We start from the raw sequence: 23,670 nt of genomic DNA, 5'->3' as shown, positions 1-23,670 counted from the left end.
TCAAACTCTCGTTCGCGTACCTTATCCTGGAAGGCTACAGGAAGAACCATCCAAGCTTGATACCTACAAACTTGATGAAAGATTCCTGGATACCGTGTCCAAGGTTCCCAACCAGAAGAGATATATTCGAAGGCTTCTCTTTACAAAGGAAAGGGTACGAGATTCCAACAAAATTTCACCGAGTGAAGAATGCTCGGTATTACTCCGAAACTCTCTACCGCAAAAGCTAGGAGATACGGACCGATTCATTTTCCTGTGTTCAATCTACCATCTAGAACCATTCATGCGTTAGCAGATTTAGGAGCAAGTATCAACCTAATCCCCTACTCTCTTTACAAGAGATTAGAGCTAGGAGACTTGTCACCAACTAAAATGATAATCCAACTTACCGATCACATAATTCGATATCCTAAGGGCATAGTTGAGAACATCTTGGTGAAAGTCGACAAATTCTTGTATCCTACAGATTTCGTAGTGATCGACATTAAGGAAGACCTACATACGCTGATAGCATTAGGGAGACCTTTCATGAACACGGCTAGGACCGTCATTGATGTGTACAATCAAACCTTAATCTTGTGATCACATGGGGAGAGCGTTACTTTCAAAATTGACAGACCTACTAATCTATCAGGACAGGCAGAGATGTTTGCTGTTTCCACTGGACAGATCACTTTTGATGATGAGTCCCCTCCACTAGTCGATGATGGATGTCGAATCACAGTCTGTTGATGACCCAGAAATGGATGAAGAGGATCCCAGTGAAGAAATAGAGGAAAAGGAAGAATCTGAGGAGGAAGAGGAAGAATCTGAGGAGGAAGAGGAAATGGGAGACGTAAAAGAAACTGCGATAGAACCCTCTCTAAGCTTTGAAGCAAAATCCAATCGTCACGAAGAATTAATGAGGCTAGAGACGGAGGATCACAGTTTAATTATTCGTTTCAAGAAGAAGACTGATAAGGCTGAGGCTAAAGATATTGAAATTGACCCTACACGTGTCGAGGTGAAGCACCAGAATACTGAAGAAACCCGTTCATCAGACGAATCCACAGATGCAAGCTATACCGATGATGACGAGGAAAAGCAAAATGAAGACATTCTGGATGATTCATATTCTCCACCCGAACCAGATCTGGTGGAGCCGGACTCTTCTTCGGATTAGATTTCGGTCATATTTAATCACACCGACATGATAACCTTCATCAATGACATCGATGAATTTGAAGATATTCTCAAAGCCAACCGTAAATCAACAATTGTTTTCACACCACGCTTAAAGGAACGGATCAAGGCTATCGAAGATGAATACAACCAGTATCTATCAAGAGAAGATGACGATGTTGAAATCTTAGAAGGGCGCATTAAAGACTTTATCAATACTCTTCACAATCATATCTACCATGAAGAGAGGCAACGAGAGCACAATTCAGTGGTTTGCACTTTTCTTGAGACAAGATTTGTCGAGATCAGAAGATCATTTACTCTAAGCTTTACAACGCATTGGCCGGATCTGCACTTCCATTCTCAGCAAAACAACGAGCACTACTGACTCTCATCCGGAAGCACATAGATCTTTCTACCGGACGCCCGACTTATCACTCTTATTCGCAAATGATCGAAGATATTCACAGTCTCTTCGTTCTCTTGGAAAAAGATAATTTCGAAAGCACACTAGATAGGCTAGTGATTTACTTAATAATTGATCACCACGCTGATCTGATTATCAAGGAGTTGCGAGACGTAGTAGCAGAAGAAGGAAGACGCAACAATCCGTTCTCATACCTAGATCCAGACTGAGTCAACATTGCCACCTATGTTACGAAACAGATAACACGTATCTTCCACGAATCCATGGATCCTGGTTTCACATTCAAAGCTGGATGTCGGGAGATATATTCTAAGACGGTGATGTTAATGCCTGGGTCAGGATTTCTTTTCACTTCTTTTCAACTTCGCCTCTTGAAAAATTTGTGCAAAGCTACAGACTCCTACTATGAAGATCACCGTTCAGAAGATTTTGAGATATTGAAAATAAAATTTCTGACATTGTTTGAAGACCTCCGAAATGAGCATCCCGTCAAAGAAACAATCACTACGAGCACTGCCTCAATGATTGACATTCATGGATCAATCAGCAGAGCCATAGATCATATCCTCACTGGACTTCAAGATTTGTCACGAGCTGAAACCGCACATTATCTCTCCTTCAGAAGATATTCAAGAGAAATACCAGACCTTCTACCACTCTTGGTCCGACACTTTCTTCGAATCTATCCACCAAGACTCACATTCCCTCGAGAAGACCACAATTACAACTACCAGGGGGAAATGTCTGCTTTTTAAGCATCATTATGGTCGAGCCAACGATCTTAATCAAAAATGCTTCTCGGGAGGCAACCCGTGCAATAAAGTAGAGTTGAAGAATAAAGGATGACAAATGAGCCGATCAATAAAGGACGTAACTTCCAAGATTGCTGAAACAACCTGTCTTCACAACCCAGCCAGTTTCTTCACAAGCAACCACGACCATATGCAGGGGGTACTCCTTTCTCCTCGTTACTAGCTCAAATTTTTAATTATGCCATATCCTAGCTTTTCACTAAGTTTGGGATTCCAACTCAAATAAACACTAGACAAATATTCCCAAAATCTTTAACTAAAACTCCTAAGTGTATGATACACTCGGAACATTGGGGAAAATGTTCGTCTAAGTGTGGGATGTTGGTATAATCTTTTTATGCTGAATTTAAATAACCCCATCAAAAAAATTCCGAGTTCTTAAGCCAAATTTCAAAATTTGTAAAGAAAGAAAGCCTTTCCGAAAAATTACTTTCGAAAACCAAAAATTTTTGTGAATAAAACTAAGGCTTAAGTAAGATAGAAATCTTGTTAGGATGAACCGAATCTCTAATAGAGCATTGCATAACTAGGCATTATCGACCTAAATTAAATATGGTGAGGCACCCAAATAAGACCATATAAGTATTCATCTTCAATGTTTCATTATTTTCCGTTGAGAGTGCCGATGGCTATACTCAGAATCAGAACTTGCTCTAGATCTGCAATTCTAAGTAACGAAATGTGATTCGTGTATAATCAGAAAAGCTAGCCATTTGTCAAATAAACCTTTCACACCTTCCACCACATCAAACCAACATTTCCATCATCTTTAATATCACTCGAAAAATCCAGAAAATGAGATTGCTTCCGAAAACCCAAGGTTATAAACCTCTCCAGTATCACGGCAAAGGTCTTGTGAAAAGTTTAAAAACAGAAAGTTTCTCGAGATAAAATATCCAAAAAATATATGTATTTTAAAAGTTCTGAGAAAAGGAGCAGAACTTATAAAAAGAAACGCTGACGAAGAACTTGACCACAAATGCCTATCACTCTAAAAGGAGAAAAGTTCGAATGTGCTTCTCAAAAACATATCAGCACTCTTATCTATCTTATATTTCCGAAATTCCGAATAAAAGTATTTAAAAAGGCTATGTTACCCTTTCTCACCCCATAAAACAACTTCACCACCACTCCAAATTTCCATCTTTCCAAATGACAAATGACCTAGAAGCTATGGTTATTACCGTTTTCACACTAGTAGCAAGGATTTGAGTCTTTATCAAGCCTATGACAATGGGTGCAACATGACTGGCTATGAGTGAATTCAATTCTTAGATCTATAGGGAACCCTAAACACTTGTATGATTTGAGTGACCCGTAAAAGCTATCCTAAGTCATGTAACCTCCTCGCATACTTGCAGAGATAGTTTCAACCCTAACATAGATAACTTACCTTATTTTTTTCTCTTATAATAAAAAGCAAACCGCTTGGGCTATTAGAAAGGAAACTTCGAAAAGATTCCTTAAGGTAAAAACGAGAAGTTTGCTTGAGGACAAGCAAAGTCTAAGTGTGGGATATTTGATATCGGCTAAAAAGTCACGTTTTCACCCCGGTATTGAGGCTCACAAACAATAAATTTCCAAGCTTTATTGCCAAAATACCCACTTCGTCGGTTAAAAAATGAAGATCAAGTGATTACGAAGCTGGTGCAAAAAGAACCAAGAGAATTGGAGCTAAAACGAAAAATCTAGAATGAAAACGGTGAAAGACAGGAAACCAAGTTACGATCAAGGAAATCAAGTTACGATCTAGTGAAAACAGCAAACCAAGGCAGACTATACAGCTTGCTATATGGCCTGCCAGTGTGAAAAACGGCCTGCCATCCGCCCTTGGTAAACGAGCACAACAAATGGCTTGCCAGCCATAACGACCTGTCAAACGGCCTGCCATACGGCCTGCCAGCCGTATGCAGGCAAAAATCAAGTCTATTTAAAGAGCTTTTGTCATCCATTTTTACACACACTTCAAATCACTTCTCTCTCTCTTTCTATAATATTAGTCATACTTTCAAGGTCTTCGACTCCGTGCGTGAAACCTAGTACCCGGAGAAGAACGCCGAAGATTGTATTAGGAGCGGTCTGGAGTTTGAAGTTGTCACTTTTGTATTCGGTGTTAGGACCCCAAAGTTGTATAGTGTTAATGTGAAACATGCTTAAATGAAGGTTCCTTAGAAGAGGGATATATAAGGAACCTATGTAGTCCTAATTAGATAGCCATTGCATTGTAACTGAGTTCTAGAAGCTGTGGAATGAAAATTTTACTGATTCTCTCTCATAACGAGTCTCCTTCTTACTTACCAAATCTCACTCTAACTTGTCTCTTCTTTCAATCTCAACATGATCTGACCTGTATCAGAACTTCATATTACATCACTAGATCGATCCAGAGATTGAAGATTATGGAATCTGTACACTCTCGGTATATTGAATTAGATTCGGTATATTTGAATCTGATATTCTGACGTTCAGATTCTTGTAATAAGTTCAGCGAAGGTGTATTAGGTTGATTAGAAAGAGTTTCGATCATCATTACAGCTTTTGAACAATAATTATGAAGAATCAAGTTGATTTTTAGAGTTCGTGGCTAATACTCTCGGTATTGATCAATTCAAGCTTGATTCTGTATTTTAGTAAAGATTTGAGGTTTCAGTTGTGTTTGTGAGGTGATTAATCAAGTTTTTGACGGTTCAATTTCGTCAATTCTTCAAGTTTTAAAGATTCGATCAACTCTCGGTATCTTAACTGCCATACCGAGTCTGCTTCAAAGTTAACAACTTATGTTAAGTGTTGCAGATTGTGGTGTGTTTGTGATTCTATCACATTCGGTTTGATCATACACAGCTAATTGGTGTGGTTTGAGAAAGGATTCAATTATTTTCTAAGATTCTATACTTAGACTCGGTATTGTCAACTGCTACAGTTGACACTCGGTATCATATACATTCGGTATCTTTGATATTCTGTGTGTTACTAACTTGTTTCCTTGTGCAACAAGGTTACCGAATCTAATTCAAAGGAATTGGATTGTGTTTGCATTCAAAAGTTTACAGAATTTAACTACCGAGTCAAATACCGAACCAGAGTCTCGATATCACTTAATTTATTAGTTTTAAGTGTTCTAAGGCTTTAAATCTTGTGGTTACCAAATCTTTACCGAATCTGGGTGTGTTACTTGTGTTACTGATCAGTTTCTGATACAGAATCTGGTTTACCGAATCTTTACCGAATCTGCTACAGTACCGAACCACTTACCGAGTCTGCTATAGTACCGAACCAGATACAGAATCTGACATTTTGTTAAATTTTTTTGAACCTTTATCCAAGATTTGTGTAATACCGAATCTTTACCGAATCTACCTCAATTTCAAGATGTCTACACAAAATACTTTGATCATTGGATAAGATTCCCGACCTCCAGTGTTGTTTGATGGCAAGTACACTCTGTGGCTTCATTGTATCACTCAGTACATAGACTACTAGGGTGAGAAATCAAAGTATATATGGGCTTCTCTGAGAGATGGTCCAGTTGTAGAGTATCATTCGGATACTAGTATGCCAATTCCAGTCTATGAACATTCTGGTGATAGACGTGAGAGAGGTCAGGGTGACATAGAGGCAAAGAACATTGTTATGCAAGCCATCCCGTATGAGCTATTTGAAAATGTTGATAGCAACACTACAGCAAAAGACATATGGGATGAGATCAAATGACATCAAGAAGGTTATGACATGTCAGATGTTATTAAACTGAATAAGGCTCTGGGATTTTATGAAGATTTCAAGCAGGAACCCGAAGAAAAACTCAAGGATACCTGATAAGGCTAAAAAGGAACATATATTTCATAGCAATATCCCTCCTAAATAATAGGTTTTCATTTGTAATTGTATTATATTTTCATTGTAATTGTTTAAATAAATAAGTGCGAAGACAAAAGGCGAAAACGAAGATTTGAAGACACAAAGGTCCAAAAAGTTCAAAAGTACAAAATACAATTAAAAAGGTTCAAATTATTGATGAAGAACGTCTAAAAATGACAAGAGTACAAGTTACAAAACGCAAAGTACAAGATATTAAATTGTACGCAAGGACGTTCGAAAATCCGGAACCGGGACATGAGTCAACTATCAACGCCCGATTAAATAATCCAGGACAAAGGACAATTAACCCATGGACAATTAACCGATGGACTGTTATGGACAAAAACCAGACGGACATATTAAATAATCCAGGACAAAGGACAATTAACCCATGGGCATAAAACTAAAATCAACACGTCAAACATCATGATTACGGAAGTTTAAATAAGCATAATATATTTTATTTCACTTTTCCTCGTACTTTTATTTATTGTCATTTTAATTATTGTTATTTATTTTATATTGTTAGTTAAATATCGTCATTTACTTTACGCTTCGCTTAAAATATAAAATCGACAAACCGGTCATTAAACGGTAAAACCCCCTTTTATATATTATTAATATAATATATTTTGTACGAATATAATTGTTTAAAATATAGTGTGAAATAAGCCAGCTCCCTGTGGAACGAACCGGACTTACTAAAAACTATACTACTCTACGATTAGGTACACTGCCTATAGTGTTGTAGCAAGGTTTAGGTATATCCCATTTGTAAATAAATAATTAAAACTTGTGTAATTTGTAACGTATTTCGTAGTAAAATATAGTACTATCACGTACCCCCACGCTACCACATCAAGTTTTTGGCGCCGCTGCCGGGGAACTTGGCGAAACGCTAAATTTTTAATTTATTTTTGTATAAATATATTTATATATCATTTTAGAAAAACAATATAAAATTTAAAAAAAAAAACCGAAAATGCAAACTCCACGACTCGCGGAGTTTGCAGGCTTAAAACTCCACGACTCGCGGAGATTACGAGTCTAATTTAATTATTATTATTAAAACTTAATTAGGTTTATATTTAATATTAATATTTAGTTTTAGTTTTTAAATTAATTTGTATTTTAAATATTAATTAGTATTATTAAATATATATATAAATTAATACTTTTATAAAATAAATAATATAAAAATAATATTTTTATAAAAATAAATAATTTTTATAACTTTAAGTTTATTTTTATATTTTGTATCTTTTCATTTGTTTAAGCGTAATATTTGTATATTTTTCGTTCGTAGTTAGTTTTAAGACATAGTTTTTGCCGTAGCTTATTTTTATTTTCTTGATTTTTAGGCTTTGCCGTAAAATCCCTTAAGTGCTTTTTCTTTAGACTAAGATTTAGGTGCTTTAGAATTTTACGACGCCGTTTTTCGCTTTAGTTTTAAATAGATTTTAGTGCCTTTAAGTAATTGCCGTTTTCTGAATAAAATTGCATTTACCTTTAGACCTTTAGGCGCAACTTTTTAGATATAATTTTTAGACTTTTAAGTTACGACGCGCTATTTTCTTATTTTTATTTTTCGACGTTTTTCGACGCGCATTCTTTTTTCTTTCTTATTTCTCGACGCTTTAGTTTTTAGGACTTAGAAATTTTCTCTATTTCTTATCTAATATCTCAAACGGAAAGAAAAATTATTTAAGTGGTTAAATTAATGGACGTTGACAATTTTCTGCTTCGTAGTAATAGTTGAATTTGTTAGTGGCTGAGTTGTGAGCTTCCGATTTAAAGGGTTCTGGCTCCCTGCTGCATCTTTTGGCTATTCGAAACGTGGGCAAAAGCAGAAAAGTCTATTAATTGGACAACTTATATAAGTTTTTCTATTTTTATAACTAATAGGATAATTAGTAAATGCACCACATTGTAGCTAAAATTTGGCCATCGCAATAAAATGGAAAATTTTGAAAACTAGGCTATGAAAACCCTTTTTGATATCCAAAATCAATTAAATCAATACTCTCAAATGAGTGTTGATGACAATTCGTTCAGTCAATCTTGGATCACGAATGACGAAACAATAACTGGTTGTGAAATCTGTGGAGATTATCACTCAAATGGGAATGTTATTATTACGTTCCTATGGAAAATTACGCACCCACGGAACCTGAATGGAATGATTATGAAGAATACAATTCAAATTAGGATTATTCCCAAGAATATATCCAAACTCAACAACCAGAAGACGAGGAAAATTACGTGTCTGAAAATTTATTAGACAATATGAAAATCAAACTCGAAGAACTCAATGCTCAAAATGAACAAATGAGAGAGTTTGTAAACCGGCAAGCTGAAACTCTATCAGACTACACACCTGTTGATCTGAGGAGTATTGTGCAAGAAAATCTCATATCATCGAATTTTGATGAATTCGAGAGCTCCGAAATTACCAACTATCCTGATGATACTTTTTATTCAGTCTTACCAATTTCACAACATATCGACACATTAGCCTCTACCGATGAAATCATCGATCCATCAATGGATAAAGAAGAAATAAGGGTGACAAATTGGTACTCTTTGGAAAACGATAACGTTGAAAATTTTACCCCCGAAACCAAAATGGTGAGACCAATAAGTACCGTTAATGAAGAAGAATTTACTTCGATCCCGAAATTCACCATTCCACAACCTTCCAACCCAATATTTTCAATAGACGAGTCATCTACCGAAGATGAACTACGAGCTGTAATAGATAATGACACTTCGGATTTCACCCAATTGGGTAATAGAGGTGAAAACTTTGATCTCGAGAATGAACGAAAGGAAACGTTAGAAATTGTCCACCCTATAATATGTATGTCGGTGTATATCGATCCATTTGACCAAGAACCAGAAAAGAGACATATCCATTTACTAAAAGCTACACTTAAAAAAGAATTAAGTAGTGACGATCGGGTGGGTCTAAACTTTAAACCCATTGATATATTTTATACCACCCGAGATGTAAATAACTGGCTCACTATTATAATTCGTGGAACTTATTCTACCGACTTCACATGTCGTCAGCTAAGTATGGGGAAGTCTAACCCCACTTAACGTTAAATTAGGGGTTCGGGTTAGTGCATAACTCGTTAATAAAATTGCATGATAATTTAGGGTAAAATACGTATATTCAAAGATTAGCAAACAGTTCAGAAAAGCAACCATTTTTGAAGAAAAACATGTGTGATAAAACAATAAAAGGAATGAACGATGAGGCGCGCCATCTATCATTCGACGAGCTTTGTAATTACAAACTGGGTATTTTCAATCATTTTTCTACACTAATCACCCTCATGAATTTATAATTAGAGTCTGATTTCATGCAAATGAGAGCATTGCATGATCTCAAGTGTGGGGAAGGGTTATAAATTCTCTCGGGTTTATACTTGGTTTATTTGCCAAATTTTATGAAAATTTGAAAAATTTTCAACTAAATGAATTTAAAATCATGTTTATATATATTTATAAACGGTGAAAACTAGGTGTTAATACCGAAATTATCATTACCTCGGAAAGGACATAAATTGAGAAACAACCCAAAACGCTTGAATTCATTTAAAATGGAATATAAGAGAATAAAAAGGCAAAGAACATAATAAATAAAAGCCAAGTGTGGGGAGAATATACCAAGTTATTCAATAAAAAATTATCTATCACATGTTTCCGTAAAGTTATTGCAGGTGCTTTTGTTTTGGACTAAATTAACTGTTTTACCCGATGAAAGAAAAGAAAAAATGGATCTATACGATGAATCAATTCCATCATTAAGAGAAAGTAAAGTCTTCCGAAAAAGACACACGCTTCTTGATTTAGGTCATGAAGTTGTCGTCCAGACCAGCTGTAGGTTGACGAAAAATCTAGAAAAGTCATCTCTAAAATCAGCAGGAAATCCACGGACCTCATCATAAAACAGGGTCGCCAAGTGGTCAGATTTATCCTAACCATGAGAAGGATTTATCTCGTACAATGGGGGGGCACCGTGCAAATTAGCTTGATAAGACTAATGAATCAGATCCCCAGAAAGGATAATCTCCTTAAAGATTAAAAATCTGCTTTTAAGACTGATATTACTCAATCCTTGAGATTGACCTTAAAGATTGAGAATTCAAACTCATGGAATTCAATGATATCTAAACTCGAGCTTGAACGAGAAAATATTTTGATCAAAATTAAAACCGATTTGTTTTCTGAAAACCTATTTTCAATGCGTTCATTACCATTGAACATAAAATCCTAGTAATTCACCTGGAATTCATTAGGTCACCTGAACCAAATCGGGTGTCAATCGTAAGAACGGTGGTTGCATAGCATGGTCAAAGACAGGACCTTGTGCCAGACCGAAAAATCATAGGATGATCTTTACTATTGCTCCTACAAAGGATAGTACTAGCATCCGACACGTTTATAGACCATAATCAAAAGCATGTCACGGGACATTGCCTTAACAGTTGCTTGTTCATCGCTTTCCTTTACAACCGGACGTTAGTTTGCCGAAAGGTAATATACGGGACAAGTAAACTGGATGTGTTGCTTTCCTAATACAAGGTTAGCAAGTGGGTAACACAAAACCACAAGTGTTGAGCTAAAATTTTCAAATCTGAAACCCACACAACCCACAAAAATATTTTGCAAACACCGGTGAAGGGTTATTCCGGAAAACTTATCTAGGGTAAAAGCTAGATTGAATTTTCAAAAGATCAAATGTTTTCATAAAGATCCAATTTCCTTAAGGATCTAAATTTTCATAGTCATGTGGGACTGTAAACCGCCTTTCAAATATGCACTTTGCTTTGGAAACCAAAAGTAAATCGGCTATTTGATTACAAGTGTCGTTGACCTAAACCCGAGGCAACTGTGGATGACACACCCACCTTTAACCATGGTTCTATCGTTACTATCATTGTTTATACCACCATATCAAAATCACTGATGTACAAAGTGTGATGAATAAAAAAGTGATTCATGTATGTTTTTATTTCAAGTTTTGTATTGCTTGAGGACAAGCAACGCTCAAGTGTGGGGATATTTGATAAGGCTAAAAAGGAACATATATTTCATAGCAATATCCCTCCTAAATAATAGGTTTTCATTTGTAATTGTATTATATTTTCATTGTAATTGTTTAAATAAATAAGTGCGAAGACAAAAGGCGAAAATGAAGTTTTGAAGACACAAAGGTCCAAAAAGTTCAAAAGTACAAAATACAATTAAAAAGGTTCAAATTATTGATGAAGAACGTCTAAAAATGACAAGAGTACAAGTTACAAAACGCAAAGTACAAGATATTAAATTGTACGCAAGGATGTTCGAAAATCCGGAACCGGGACATGAGTCAACTATCAACGCCCGACGCAATGGACCAAAAATTACATGTCTACTATGCACAAGAATATAATATAATATATAAATAATTATACTAATTATTTATATTTTATATTTATATATTTATTATGTCGACAAGCTAGGATCCAGAAGTTTGTGAGCTGGATTTTCAAACTCCACGACTCGCGGAGTTTGAAGGCCAAAAACTCCACGACTCGCGGAGCAGCCAGATTCCAAAATGCCTATAAAAGGCCACGAGCTTCTGCAGTTATAAATAAATAATAATAATAATAATAATAATAATAATACTCTGTATTAAATAAATAAACAAATATATATATAATATATATAGTATAGGGTAGTTTTATATTAGATTAGTTCGGGTTATGTAAAGGTTATTTTACGGGTTTTTAAAGTCAAAATTCTGTCCGTGTAACACTACGCGATAAATACTCAATGTAAGTTATGTTCTCCATTTTAAATTAATGTCTCGTACTTAAGTTATTATTATGCTTATTTGAGCCAAAGTAATCATGATGTTGGACTAAATATTAAAGATGGGGTAATTGGGCTTTGTACCATAATTGGGGTTTGGACAAAAGAACGACACTTGTGGAAATTAGACTATGGGCTATTAATGGGCTTTATATTTGTTTAACTAAATGATAGTTTGTTAATTTTAATATAAAGATTTACAATTGGACGTACCTATAAATAACCACATACACTCGATCGGACACGATGGGCGGGATATTTATATGTACGAATAATCGTTCATTTAACCGGATACGGGAATGGATTAATAGTCTATGGAATTATTAAAACAGGGGTGAAATTATGTACAAGGACACTTGGCATAATTGATAACAAAGTATTAAAACCTTGGGTTACACACGGTCGATAACCTGGTGTAATTATTAAACAAAGTATTAAAACCTTGTTAAAGTTTAAGTCCCCAATTAGTTGGAATATTTGACTTCGGGTATAAGGATAATTTGACGAGGACACTCACACTTTAAATTTATGACCGATGGACTGTTATGGACAAAAACCAGACGGACATATTAAATAATCCAGGACAAAGGACAATTAACCCATGGGCATAAAACTAAAATCAACACGTCAAACATCATGATTACGGAAGTTTAATAAGCATAATATATTTTATTTCACTTTTCCTCGTACTTTTATTTATTGTCATTTTAATTATTGTTATTTATTTTATATTGTTAGTTAAATATCGTCATTTACTTTACGCTTCGCTTAAAATATAAAATCGACAAACCGGTCATTAAACGGTAAAACCCCCTTTTATATATTATTAATATAATAGATTTTGTACGAATATAATTGTTTAAAATATAGTGTGAAATAAGCCAGCTCCCTGTGGAACGAACCGGACTTACTAAAAACTATACTACTCTACGATTAGGTACACTGCCTATAGTGTTGTAGCAAGGTTTAGGTATATCCCATTTGTAAATAAATAATTAAAACTTGTGTAATTTGTAACGTATTTCGTAGTAAAATATAGTACTATCACGTACCTCCACGCTACCACATCAATACCTATCATCATTTCAATGGTGTTCTCAATGAGTTGAAAAGGTGCAAGATCATAAAAGTGAATGCTGAAGTCAACATGAAGTTCCTCAAAAAGCTCAATGATGATTGGCTTCCTTATGGAACCATTGTTCGATCTACTAAAGAGATTGATAAGATGACTATTCATGAGCTTGTTGGAGTTCTTATGCATTATCAACCAGAGGTGTCTAAACTTCAAGAAGGAAGGAAAGAGTCATCTCCAAGTGATCCTCTTGCTCTCATTGCCAAAAAGAAGAGCAAATCACTTACAACTTCCAAAAGCTTGTCCAAGAAAGTGCTTGTTGAGGAATCAACTGATTCTGAAGAGTTGAATCTTTCTGATGTTGATGATTCTCACATTGAATTAGTCAAGATGGCAGTCATGTTCATCAAATCCTTGAACAAACACAAGTTCAAAGGCAAATCAAGTAATCAACGCAAGACCTCATCTTCATCCTTCTACTACAAGAAACCTGATCAATCAAAACAACTATGTGCTGATGATTCCAAGAAGGATGATTCCATCCATTTCAATTGTGGCAAAGCTGGTCATTATTCTCGTGAGTGGAAGATGCCTAAGAAAAAGGATGCAGCTTACTACAAGAAGAAAATGTTAATGGCAAAGATTGTGGAAACAGGAGGAAAGCTGAAACCTGTTGATGATTACTTGGTTTAACTGGACTGATGATTCAGATTCAGAGGTGGAACATGCAAATGTTTGCAAGGTGACCAAGCTCATCAAAGCAAAGGAAGCAACGGAGAATTCTGACACAACATCTGATGATGATGTGGTACAATCAAATGAAATCTCAACTGATTTTATCAAAATGCAAAATGATCTGATGAAGAACTTGGTCTCAATGTCAAAAGAAGTTAAAGGTTTAAAATCTGAAAACAAGGTTTTGAAAGATAAAATCAAACTAAATGAGACCAAACCTTCATCATCTAAATTACAATCGGAGTTGGAAAGATTGAAAGTCCAACTCAGCTCTACGGAAACTGAGTTGGAAGATTTCAAAAAGACAATTCATCCGATTAAAGTCGAAAGGACTGATTATCGTCTAAAATTGGAACGACTTGCTGAAAAAAGTTCAATTTTTAAAAAAAGATCTTTCTGATTTGAAAACTCAACATAAACCCACACTTTCAAAGCTAACCAAGAAAATTATTCAATTGGAAAACACCATATTTGAGAAGAACACTGAAATTTCTTCATTGTCATAAGAGTCTCTTCAAATGAAAGCTCAACTTGCTCGATATGAGGAAAAACTCTATCATACAAAGCAATCTAAAGCTATCATTGATATGGAACTTTAAAAACAGACAATTTTCATGAATAGACAAAAAACGATTCATGGTGAAAAGTGGGGGTTGGGTTATGAAGATCCTAAGATTTTAGATAATGCTTCCAAAAAGATTCCAGGATTATATCATTCTGATTACTTTCAAGCTGGTTTACCATCTCATTTTGTGCATGCTTCTGATGCTGATTTTGATTATTGTTAATCGCAAATCTAGAAAATACCATCAAATTATCTTAATGTATGAGAAAATCAATGCTAAAATGGGTAAATTAAATCCTGATTTCTTGAAGGAACTTGTTGAGACTGAAAAGAATATGCAATGTGAAAGTTATGTGCCTAAGCATAGACTAGTTTATATCCCTACACTCATGCTAGAGAAATACATTTTAATGCTTGAGAATGAAGTGTTTAGCAAAACTAGTTCTAGCATTATTACCATAGATGAGGTGTTTGATGAACCAACTTTTGATGTGAAACCAATTCTACCGGCCTTACCTGCATGTTCTTATGATGTTTTCTGTGAAGACCTAGCACATGAATTAACTTTCTTCTTAGAGACAGAATCCCTAGGTCAAAATTCTTTAGATGAAACGATAGAACCTCAAGATGAACCACCTGTTGAAATCTTGATAGACTTTAACACAACAATTGATCCTTTGAATGAATTTTATGCAAGCATACCTGTTGTACGAATTTTGAGTCGTAAAGTAGATATACTAGAAAAGGAAAATGTTGAATTGCAACTTAAGTGTCAATCATTAGAACAAATGCTTGCTTTGTGTGATAAATTGCCTCCACTTCCTAAGAAAGAAAGTACTTATGATTTTAAGGAAGGTGAAATGATACTTTCTGCTGAGGAATTATGTTTTGAGATTAAAAGCTTAAAACAAAAGATAATTCAACTGAAATAGGCTAACACACTTAAGCAACCATCTTCTGTTGAAGCTAATGTGTCTGAATGTGTTGGTGGGATTACTAAGAAGGGGAAGGGGACAACAACATCTAAGGATGAAAAACCCATTACTATTCTTAAAAATCCTCACGTTCTCAATTTGGTAAACGTGTTTCAAAAGTTGCACCTTCAACACAATTTGTTGTCAAATAGGTTCATTCTCAAGATGGTTCTGTGTCAACTAAAAAGATTCCTATGATTCCAATGTCAAATAAATCAAAGGAGAGTCTTTTAACAAGATCAGTTAAGTCTGAACAACACATAAGTCCTAAACCTGATTTGAGTGAGTATGATGCAAAAGAACGTAAAATTAAATTAGAAATTTTGCAAAATCAATCATCTCATGTGTCAACTGAAAAGTTTGGACGTCTAACTAACAGAGGTGTTTTCCATGTCACAGGTCATAATCTAAATTTGACTTACAAGTCTGTATGGGTTCCTAAGTCAACGACTAAGAAAGTAGCAAACAAACCAAAGAAATCTGCTAGTCGACCTAGGAAGTCATCACATGTATTTCAATTTTCTTTTGTGAACAAAACATCTACATGAAATAAGTTGTGTGTTAAGACTTCTGATAATGATGTAAAACTTGATATTGCGTATGATGTTTCATGTAATGTGGTTATAAATAATGCTTTATTGTCTAAATTGCATGATGCTGTACGTGATTATCTCATTGTTGATCCAAAGTTTATTGTTGGTACTAACCGTAGAGGAACCAAGAAACTTTGGGTACCTAAACTCTAGAAAATTAATGTTTACAGGGTTTCGACGTCTGTGTTTGGTATATCGATTCCAGTTGCTCTCGACACATGACGGGCGATAAATCCTTACTCGTCAATTTCGTTGACAAATTCATAGGAACGGTTACATTCGAAAATGATGAGATTGCAGAAATAACGGGTAATGGAGATTTTGTGAAGAATGGCATAACAATCAAACGGGTCTCATATGTTGAGGGTTTGGGGTGCAGTTTATTTAGTGTCAGCCAATTTTGTGACGGAGATCGAAAAGTTTTATTTGAACGTTGTCAATGCTCGGTGCAATCCACGGATGGAAATGATCTCCTTGTTGGTAAACGTTGTGCTTCACTTTATTCTATTGACCTCAATGATGCACTATCACATGGAAACATGTGTTTGGCTACCTGTTCCACGAAGAAAAATTCATGTTTGTAGCATTACCGGATGTCACACCTGAATTACAAGGGTATTAATCGATTAGTCTCTAAAGACTTGGTTGATGGTATTCCAAGCTTTCAATATGATAAGCATCATGTGTGTCCATCATGTGCGATGGGTAAGCTGAACTAGACCAATCATCCGCTTAAGTAAAACCCCAGTACTTCATCGTCTTTGCAACTATTGCATATGGAATTATGTGGACCCATGAGAATTTCTAGCCTCGGTGGCCGAAAATATGTGCTTGTCATTGTAGATGACTATACCCGATATACATGGATTTTTCTTTTGAGGACCAAATCTGAAACCCCTGCCATTATCATTGAGTTCATCAAAAAGACTCAACGCTCCTTTCACAAACATGTTAAGAGCATCCGAACTAATAATGGGACTGAATTTAAGAATGACCTGCTTGATAGTTATTTGAAAGACCAAGGCGTTGAACATCAGTTGTCTGCTGCACGAACCCCTCAATAGAATGGAGTAGTCGAACGACATAATCGTACGTTGTGTGAGGCAGCTCGAACAATGCTTGCCTACTCCAAACTACCTCCAAAAATGTGGGGGGAGGCCATTTCAACTGCATGTTATACCCAAAATCACTGCATCATTAATAAACGCTTTGATAAAACTCCTTATGAGTTACTATATGGTAGACGCCCGAATGTCAAATATTTCCGTGTCTTTGGTTGTATATGCTATGTGCTTAACGATTTTGATAGCCTCGGAAAGTTTGATCCTCATGGCGATCAGGCAATATTTCTCGATTATTCCTAAAAAAGTAGCTTATCGTGTCTATCACATACGGACAAAGACGATCAAGGAAAGCATTAATGTCAAGTTCGATGAATTTTCAGGAATGGATTTTGAACAACTTGGTTCAAAACCCGATCTTAACCTGGCTACTACTTCTTCCACGCATAATTCAATTTTCTTAAAGAAGGGTGTTCCTACGGTAACAATAGAGGAACTGGAAATCTTGTTTGATAGTCTTTATGCTCCTCAACGGAATTCAAATGTTTAAGCCGTATCGGTTACACCATCACAGTCAACTACTGTGGAGACTCAACCAAGTCTCTTTGATGAAGATACAACACCAACTAATTCACCTGTTGCTTCTTCATCCTCCCTCCTACCTCCTGATGATAATCTTGAACCAATTCAAGATACAACTGTTAATACAACTTCAGTTGTTTCTCTAGATACTCAAATGAATCCATTAGAAAGTGTTACATCAGTACAAGCGGATCAAGGCTCAACATCAACAACTGTTGATGTTTCAATGGATACCACTGATGTACAACCTCTTCCACATAACAACTGATGGACTAAAAGTCATCCAATTGATCTTATTATTGGTGATGCATCTGCTCCAGTCTCAACTCGAAGGGCTACTCGGAATATGTGTCTATACACTTCCTTTCTTAGTAAGATTAAACCAACAACAGTTGCTCAAGCTTTACTAGATCCGAACTGGGTGGTAGCAATGCATGAAGAGATCAATTAGTTTGATCGTTTGAAAGTATGACGATTAGTTCCAAGACCCATGGGTCAACGACCAATAGGGGTTAAGTGGATTTTCAAGAACAAGAAGGATTCTGATGGAATTGTGGTTCGAAACAAGGCACGTCTTGTGGCCAAGGGATACCGACAACAAGAGGGTATTGATTATGACGAAATATTTGCTCCGGTTGCTAGGATTGAGGCTATTCATCTTTTCCTTGCATTTGCTTCTCATATAAAGTTTACGGTGTTTCAAATAGATGTCAAAACTGCTTTTTTGAATGGTCATCTTCATGAGGAAGTTTATGTTGATCAACCAGAAGGCTTTGTCAATCCCATTCATCCAAACCATGTCTATTACTTGGAGAAAGCTTTGTATGGTCTAAAGCAAGCACCACGTGCATGGTACGAGACCTTAACAAAGTATTTGCTGGATAATGGCTTCTCTCGTGGAACAATTGATACAATGCTATTCATCTGTAAAAACCACGGTCACATTCCCTTGGTTCAAATTTACGTTGATGACATTATTTTTGGTTCCACGTCCCCGGCCTTATGCAAAGAATTTGGTGACCTTATAGCCAACAAATTCGAAATGAGCATGCTTGACCAGCTTACTTTCTTCTTGGGGTTACAAGTAAAACAATTACCAAACGGGATTTTTATCAGTCAAACAGAGTATATCAATGATATGCTAAAACGTTTTAAAATGACTGCTTTAAAACCAATGCCAACCCCAATGAGAACATTACTGGATGCTGATGCTAATGGGGAACCCTTTGACGTTATGCTTTATCGAAGCATGGTTGGATCTTTAATGTATCTGACTGCAAGTAGACCAGATATTACACTTGATGTAACTGTCTGTGCCCGCTTTCAGTCAAACCCTAAGAAATCCCACTCTAAAGCGGTTGTTAGGATTTTCCAGTACCTTAAAGGTACACCTAACCTTGGAATCTGGTATCGTCATGGATCCGATTTCAATCTCACTGCTTATACTGATGCGGATCATGGCAGTTGCCATGTTGATACAATCTCACTGCTTATACTGATGCGGATCATGGCGGTTACCATGTTGATAGAAAAAGCACATCTGGATCAATTCAGATGTTGGGGAATAGGTTAGTTGGTTGGTCATCCAAGAAACAAAACTGTGTTTTACTTTCAACAGCTGAGTCTGAGTACATTGCTGCAGCTCACTGTTGTTCACAAGTTTTGTGGATGCAAACTCAACTTTTGGATTATGACTTTAAGATAACTAAGACCCCAATATATTGTGATTCACAAAGTGCAATTACCATAACTAGTAACCCGGTTCAGCATTCTAAGACTAAACACATACTTATTCATAAGCATTTCATTAAGGACCATGTAGAAAAAGGAGATGTAGAGTTATACTTTGTGCCTAGCAAATTGCAATTAGGTGACATATTCAATAAACCCTTAGATGAACTTAGGCTAAAGTTCTTGATCAAAGAAATTGGCATGGTAGAGTATAGTGCTTAACTTTCCTTAGCTCTATTGGGATTTATTCATGGGATCATGTGTTTAGGGGGAGTATATACTTTTTAGGGGGAGCAACTGATTTCTTCTGCTTTAGATATTCTCTTTCAAGGGGGAGCCTTTAGATTTTTGTTAACTTCCTAGGTTTATTTTTTTAATGGTTACGAAAGGGGGAGGTAACTCATTGATATCATGTTTCAAGGGGGTGTTAATTCATTTTCTTGGGAACATATCAAAATGTTGATCTACTTTCTTGTATATCACATTTTGAGGGGGAGAAAAAGGGAGAAAATAAAAAGAAAATTGCTTTTTCAAAAGTGAATTCATAAACTTTTTGTTTTATATCTGAAATAATTCACTAAGGCTTGTATACATCTCAGTATGCAACCCGTTTTAACAATTGGTATCACTGAAGATTTGTACTTTGTACATAATTCAAAGTTTTTCTAAGTACAAATCTTGTTTTAGGAAAATTCATAAAAATTAGAAATGTTAAAATCCAAAAAGATTTGTATTTCACTGAATAAAAGCTAATTTTAGCATCATACCGAATCTGACAACCAACATCACAGATTCGGTAAGTTCAAAATTTTTAAAAATTGTCTCAGAAATGTTTTTCATTGAAAATGTGATAATCTGGGAAAATCCTTGATAAAGATTTGTCAAAATTTGAAGTTAATTTGTTGAATTTTGAAAATGGACTGCATTCGGTAAAATAGGCCCATTCGATAAGGCCCATGTTTTTCAAAATTATTCGGTATCTATAAATAGGAGGGTCAAAGTATAACTTTCTCTCACCTTGTATTAATTGCGTACCGAATCTGCCTTAACTTTCCGAGTCTGCCTAATCTACCGAGTCCGGTCTTATGTATCTTCAAATTCTTGGAATTTCTTTGTTTTCATTAAATCTAAGATGCACATATTGTAGATCTGAGATAATTGAATGTTTATAAACCAGAAAAGATTTCAAATAACAAGATTGTGACACTCAATTTTGAAAAAGTGTTGATTATACCGAATCTGAGTCGAATATCTTGAATCTTAGATTAAACTCATATGATTAGGATAATTAACATGAAAACTTGTCAAATCTATGTTAAATTGATTGATCTATCAATTGACCGAGTCTGATTACATGTTTAATTAATTATTTGATGGATTCTGTATATACTGAATGTGTTCTTGCTACAGTGCCGAGTCTGTTCAAATGATTAACATGTTTTCCTGATTTAATTGAGTGGTTAATTGATTATGATTATGTTTTTGCATGTTATGAGACTGAATATGCATGTTTGAGTGATTATCTTTGAATTTTGAAGATACCGAATCTATTCTTGGATTGATACCGAGTCTATTATTTGGTACTTTGAAATTATGTGATTTTTAACTTGAAACACTTAACATGTTTTATCTAAGTCTTTGAAATGAAAACTCAAGCTTATTTGGTTACCGAATCTGAAGTTTTCATGAATACCGAATCTGCTTACTTGTGTTCAAAATTGACTAAGTGTTGTTCTGATTCTTTATGGTATATATATTTGATTTTACATGATGAATTTATAATGTGATGAATATCATATGAATTTCATGTTTGTCAAATGTTTGGAATAAATAATTTTTATAACTTAGAAAAACCATAAAAATTATAAAATTTAAAAAATACAAAGGTTTTCAAAGGAAATAAGAATAGAGATATGTGCTTTATGATAACATCTCGTGGTCTTCTATTTCTTATTTATACATCTAAATGGCAAACAATCACTTCATCAATACAGAAACCAGCATCCCTTGCAATTACTGGACTGCTATTCTAGAGAGGCATACGTTATGGCCTGCTCTAAGCTCAACAGTTAGTGTGCCAGTCACAAACTTAGAGCTTCTAAATAGAACTATTAGGTTTGTGGAGGCTACATAACCTACTGCTGCTAATCCAGAGGGAGAACAAGCTAAATTTGAATTTGAGCTACGACGGGTACAAGGATTCAGGAGTATCACCAAGGCTGACTTCAAGAGGATCTTTCAGCTTCCTCTTATACAGAATGCTCCTGCTTTACCTACTACTCAGTAGATGATGAGCTCAATCTTTCAACTTGGATATGTTGGAGCTACTAATGTTTCACCAGCTAAGTTCCAAAAGAAGTATCTGCACTCTTGGTGGTATGTGATCTTCTCGATCATCAACAGATGTTTGCTGATGACAAGGAGTGGATGTGACAGCCTAACTGTGCCGATGCTCAAGCTGTTCTACTCATTCATAAGAGTGGAAACTCCGGACTATGCAGAACTCTTGTGGGATTTGGTTCAAGCACAAGTTGATAAACCAAGAGGTTCATACATCCCTTGTGAAAGGTTTTTCTGTATCTTTATCCATGATGCTATAAATGCTTGCAGAAATGCAAATATTTTTGTACCAGGTACACATGGATTACAGATGAAGAGATTTGGGGAGTTGAAGATGAATAACCCGGTGATTTCCGATAATCAATTCACTACACCAATCCCAAATTGGCTAGTGAGGTTAGCTGAACCCCAAGACACTCGAATGCGCTCTTATTTTGAGGCTGTAGGAATACCTCTTCCGAACCAGGTACAACATGTACAAATTGAACCCGTCGCGGTTCCAGCCCCAGAGGTTGTAGAGGAACCTGTAGTTCAACTACCTGGACCAGCTAATCCTCCACTTAGGATAAACCTCAAATGCCCTAGGGTAGTTCACCAAGCTCAACTTGTGAGGATCAGGGAACCTAGTTCACCTAGGATTGAACCCACCCTTTCAACAACACCTGAGGGAAGCAGTGACACCGATTCTTCAGCAACTGAATCATCTCCCAAACATTCTCCAAAGAGAACACGATATATGCCTGATGAGATGATTCAGACTCCTCCAACCCTACAAGTAACTAGATCAAGGACTACGACTCCTATCATATGCCAAACAGTTAATCCAACCATTGGTGATACGGACCAAGACCTATAGCCTATTATGTCACCTTCACCCATTTCTGTATCATATCCAATAATAACAATAAGCCCTACACTAAATGAAGCGCAAGCTTCGGTAGGCAAGAGAGCTAAGCGCACGGATGGTAAAAAGACCAATCAGCCCATCCAATCTAAACAGAACTTAACAATAAATCCTACCCAGCAAGATGCTCCGGCATCTAAGGAAGTAAAGTCTTCCTCTGCAGTAAAGTCTGCGTTGACTCAATCGTTTGAGGAACTCAATCATTGAAGTCTAGAACGGCCGAAGGGGAGTCGAAAAATCTTGAAAAGGCACCCTGCGTATCGACTGGAAATCCTCATGTGCCTCAACGTACAATAGGGTCTAGAGGTCCGACTTATCTTGATGAGGGAGATCTGCCGCATCTCATGGAAACGAGTCAACATGACAATCCTTCGAGATATTTATCAGACTTCTAGCAGACTGTTCCTTTGGTTCAAGAAATTGATCCATTGGTTCAAACCACTTATCTTCCAGATTCTGAATCCCAGGGTCTGGAGGAAGAGTCTTTAACTGAAAGAGATGTGATACCTCATGGTATGTCTGTGATTTCAGGTGTCGGAGATAGTAATATCTCTGCGAGAACTCAACCGACGGGTAGTTTTACTACTCTGATAGAGTCCTATGAGACTAAGGTCATGAAGGAGGGTGATTCGAAAGAATCTTCGCCGGCGACAACTCCGGTTGTTGCCCAACCTCCATCAGAAGGGGATATCACAAATCAGACTAGTAGTATATACAGTCCTACATATAAGAATAATACTGCACGTTTATCCTTACCTGTCCTCACGGCAAATCAAACAGATACGGACTTAAATATCTCTCTGACAATGAGGTGGATGTGCTATATCTTGCTGAGTTTGCTAAACAAACTGATCTTGATGAAGTTCGCGAGACTATGATTATTTATCTTGAGCAAGCAAGAATAGTATATCCTTTATCTCCATGTAAGTAACCTAGATCAATTCACATGCCTGACCATGACGATTTCAATCCCAATAATCTTCATAAGGG

This window comes from Rutidosis leptorrhynchoides, chromosome 7 (assembly GCF_046630445.1).
Source record: "Rutidosis leptorrhynchoides isolate AG116_Rl617_1_P2 chromosome 7, CSIRO_AGI_Rlap_v1, whole genome shotgun sequence".
Lineage (NCBI taxonomy): Eukaryota > Viridiplantae > Streptophyta > Magnoliopsida > Asterales > Asteraceae > Rutidosis > Rutidosis leptorrhynchoides.
This window is presented reverse-complemented; position numbering follows the sequence as displayed.